The following is a 4889-nucleotide window of genomic DNA, read 5'->3' as shown; positions in this document are numbered from 1 at the left end:
TAAGACAAATAGGGTTAAGTGACTTGCCCCGGATCACATAGTAAGGTCAGATTTGAACTCAGATCTTCCTGGCTCCAGGCCCATCACTCTGTCCCCTGAGCTACTTAGGTGGCCCCTGTACTATTAAGTTCCACTCAATTTGTCCTAACCCATGGAGAGCCTGGAGCAGTGAGGCTTAGCAGAACTCTAGGCAAGAAGGTCAGGGAGGTGCCCTTGCCTAAGGCTAGCCTAGCATGTTCTGAGCTGGGCTAGAGGAGAAACCAGGAGACAGTCAGAAAGCAGAACAGTGGGGAGTCCTGCTGAGGTGGAGAAGGGGGCACCAATCCAAAGTCCCAGTGTGGGAAACAGAGGTTCACTTTGGCAAAGTCAGAGGGTAAAGACATGAGGGACTGTGGCATCACCAGCTTGCTGCATAAGGCAAGAGGCCACAGAGTTCGGCATTGAGCAGAAAGAGCACCAAACTCCAAACAGAAGGCCTGGGTTCTAGTCCTGGCTCTGCTTTTACTCTCTGTGGGATCCTGAGTGAGTCAACTAATATTGTGAAGCCTGTTTCCTCAGTTATAAAATGACCAAAAATTCCTGTCCTGATGATTGAGTCATTTTGGCTATTATAAATTTCCAAATTAGCTACAAAGGACCTATGAAGGAAAATACGATCTGCATCCAGAGAAAGAGCTGATAAACAGAAGTATGCATAGAATGATTTTACATATATATACATATTTGTGTCTAATGGTAACCGTCTCTTAGGCAGAGGGAGGGGAAGGAAGAAAAAAAGGAAAAAGAAGAAAGTTACACAATAACTTTTATTATATGCTTAAAAAGAATTGCAAGTTATACATAATAAAGTTGCGGTTTCATGTGCAATCATTTCTTTTTCTGTTCTACTATGTTATGGAAATGCTTGTTTTATTTCTTAAGGTCAGAATAAAATAAATTTTAAAAATACTTCCTAAGGTTGTTATGAACATTCAGTGAAATAATGTACATGAACATACTTCGTAAATTACGGAAAATAAGAGAAATGTAAGGGATTATTGTGTTATATCAATGAAAAGTAAACTGATGGAAAGAATAAATTTATTTCACATGATTCTGTTTGAGGGAACCTTTGCCAGATGTTTTGTCTAAAATTCACGTGAAAAAGACCTGGACTGAATTAAGACAGGAAGAATTAAGAGGAAGAATGAGAGAAGGGATTGATCCCATGCATGGTCAAACTACATCAAGAATATTGTATTTAGTTTGGGAACTCTACTGACAAACTGGAGTGTAGTTGGAGGAGAGTGACTGTCCTGACAGTCCATGAATAACTCACATCATCCTAGGGATCCCTCCCCTCATGAAATAGAAACAGGGAAGAGCTTAGAAGCCCCTGATTCGGCCATTATTGTACAAGGCACAATAGGATCTTACAGCCTTTAATCCTAGCTCTCTCTCTCCCTCTAGCTGGTTAGATTGAGTGACCTCCCCATGGGGTATTCCAGTATCAGAGATCAGCAACAACAAAGCCCTGATGATATATGTGAATGATATAGCTCTTAGCCCTCAGTATTAGATGCACGGGAAAAAAAGGGCACCTAGTGTGTGGGGTGCAAGGCGTGAACTCAAAGCCAGAATGTGAGTGAGTATGAGAGCGTGTGTGACACCAAGGTCCCTTCAGACTCAGAGATACTATGTTTCTGTGAACCTTAGGTTGCCATTTGGAAATGTCCCATTAGTTGTGCTATTCTCTTTAAATGCTAAAGTTGCAACTGGAAGGTGCACTGAAAACATCATTGGCATGGACTGTTAGGGCAGGAGGATAGGAGTCTAGACTCTTCTGTTGGTCTCCAACTGATGGATTTGTTATGATTTGGACAAGGCCAGGGTGGTGCTGGAACCAGATCTTGAGAGCTAATTGTTAGATTTTCGGTGTGAGCATACTAGGAATTTCTCTGGAAAGTGGCAAAGACAATAAACCAGGGTTTGATTTATTATTGTTTTGTTGATTGTCTAGATTTAAGAAAGTGATGGAGAAAATGTTAATAATGCAAATAAATTTAAAAGTGTGTTGTGGATACTTTTTTTTTCTGCTATTTTTTTGGAGGGCAATTGGGGTTAAGTGACTTGCCCAAGGTCACATAGCTAGTTTTGTGTTAAGTGTCTGAGACCAGATTTGAACTCAAGTCCTTCTGACTCCAGGGCTGGTGCTCCATTCATTGCGCCACCTAGCCTCCCTGATACTTTTTTTTTTTTTAAGAGAAAGCTGGTTGTTGAACATTTATGAGCACACCCTGGACAGGGTTTTATCATCACTCAGGCATTTATGGTCTTTGCTCATTTTGAGGGCATCTGCATTCTATCTGGGGCTTCACTTGAACGTTCCTCCCTCGCTGTTTCTAGGCCCTCAGAACTATATAATTCCTAGCTATAGCTCCAGATCTACCACTCAATTTCTTTGTCTATTGAATGGAGAGACATCAAGGATTATGCTGCTATGGGGTCCTACTGTACAATCAAGATACTACAGAATTGGAATTTTAAATGATTTCTAACAACAGAGTTATGGCCCTTTACCTCAAGCTCACAACCTCCTACTCTGACAGTTTTATTTAGGAAACATTCTACTGAGCTTATGTCAGGCAATGTTCCTGAAGCCTAAGACTGCTTAGTAGAATGAATATTGGATGTGGTGTATGGGTACCTAGGTTTGAATCCATGGCTCCATGACTACTACTGTGACTTTGGGCAAGTCATGTTGTTTTTTGGGGCCTCATCTATAGGAGGAGGAGATAGGACTTGGTGATTTTTAAAGTCCTTTCAGCTCCAGGAGAATGAAAAGGGTAGCCATTCAGGGAGGGATCAATGGTCTTTATATTTTGAAAATGAATTCATTCATTCTGTTAATAAATATTTATTAATCCCTGTACTAAGTGCTAGGGATAGAAATTTATAAATAAAAGATAGTCCCTGCCCTTAAGGAACTTACAATCAAATTGGAGAAGACAGTACATAAAAGAAAACTGGAAAGTGGTGGGGAAAGGGAAATGGGAGCATGGTAGAGAAGTCCCAAGGTCATGCAGTCAGGTGAAAAATGAGATCTGAGGTGAATTCTCTCTTTAGATGGAAGGTTTGGAGTTGATAGCCCCACCCTCCGATCAGAAGGGTATTGATAAGATAGAGTACCAGTGGTGATGGAGTCTTGCAACATGGTGAAGTTTTCCCAATAATGAACTTCCTAGGGCGTGGTAGAAAGTCCCAAAGTCCCAAACAGCCAAGTGAGGACCAGAAAGCCTTGTGGGATTTTTTCCCTTCTAACTGGGAGCTTGCATCCTTATTGAGGTTTAGCTATTTGAAGGGAAAGCTTGTTGATGGTTAGGAGAGAATTCGACATTTATGGCCTCATTCCCAGTGGGACTGGGAGTAAATTAGGCCTTTTATTTGGGCAAGGTTTTAGGGGACCACAGATATACATGTTTGGGCAGGTATGCAGGCACACCTTGGGGTAGCATTTCCATTGGCTCTCACCCTGAAGAAAAGGAGAAGATCCCATGGGAATGTTCTGCCTGGATGTGCATGTGCAGGTCACAAGTCAGTTCTCCCTTAATTGAAAGCACGTTTCTGTATCTTACAGAACATGCTGTTAAATGAACTGTGGTTCTTGGCATTAATTGCCTATAAAAATTGAGCACATAAACTGCCCACTGGGAAATTCCTCTTTACATGGGAGTGTGAGGCAAGACTCAACAACATTTGGCTTTGAGTAAAACTGGAGTCAAGTTTGGAAAATTGTACTCCCCATTCACAATGTCCACCACAGACTTCTCTAAACCGTTGCTGTAGTAATACAAGTGTTAATATGTAATACATATAAATTTGCATCGGAATTGCCAAGGAGGTATGTGGTACTTTCCCAGAATGCATCAGCACTGATGTAGAACTGGGAGATTGAAGGATTTTGCCTGGGGAATTCTGCAAGGAAGACCCTGGAAAGAGAGAGGTAAAGAAGGTGATTATAAAGTGTTCTCCACCTTGGCACCATCTAAGGAGATGCCAAATGCCCAGATGCAGCTTTTCCCTTCAGAAAGATGGTAACAAACAGCTGAACTGTAGGGACTGAGGCCTATGAGGGTGTTTGTTGAATTGATTTAAGACAATAGTTGGTGCAATAATCCAAGTACCCCTCAGTGACATAATCTTCCTTCCCTTCATCTGAATTGAGGAAAGATGCTGTGCTTTTAAATGAGAGACTCCTTTGAGGTTTATCTTTCCATTCTTTCCCCAAGAGAGAAGGAATACAAGCGGAAAAAGTAATTTTCTGCTTCTGTGGTCAAAAGCACTTGGCACTGGCTACTGTTACAGCCAGCGAATTGTGCCCATTTGCCCTTTAGCGTTCCCTCCTCTTAATGAGTTAGGTGTTCCCTGCTATTTAAAAGAAACCAATGGCCAAAAACCCTTGTTTCCTTATCAATGCTAGTACCATGGATAGAGATTACGGAGTCTGATGTATCTGGGGAAAGCGGGAGATGCATCCAGCCTCTGCTGAGAGGCCTGCTTGTGGGGAGGTGGCAGAGTAATGATTTCTTCTGCAAGCAATAACTAACTTTTGAGAGCTATCTGTGATTATATTCATTAGCTAGCTTGAACTTGATTTATAGGCAAGAGCGAAAATAGAGTTGACGAGAGCCTTATGTCATGGTTATGATCTGCATCATCAGAAGGAACTTCCAAACCCACCCCATTGAATATCCATTTAAATATTTAAGTCAACCACAAAAGTTCAGGGGCTGAAAGGAATGAACAGAGTTAACTCATTATCTGCTTGCAGGTGTGGAGGTGGTGGTTATCGATGATAGAGTCAAGATAAACACTTTGTAATTGTTACCCAAGAATCTCTGAAATGCTGC

This window comes from Petaurus breviceps, unplaced genomic scaffold, assembly GCF_028583685.1.
Source record: "Petaurus breviceps papuanus isolate PSGF00001 unplaced genomic scaffold, PetGlider_PUasm1.0 90775, whole genome shotgun sequence".
Taxonomy (NCBI): domain Eukaryota; kingdom Metazoa; phylum Chordata; class Mammalia; order Diprotodontia; family Petauridae; genus Petaurus; species Petaurus breviceps.
The sequence above is the reverse complement of the archived record's forward strand: the minus strand, read 5'-3'. Positions refer to the sequence as shown.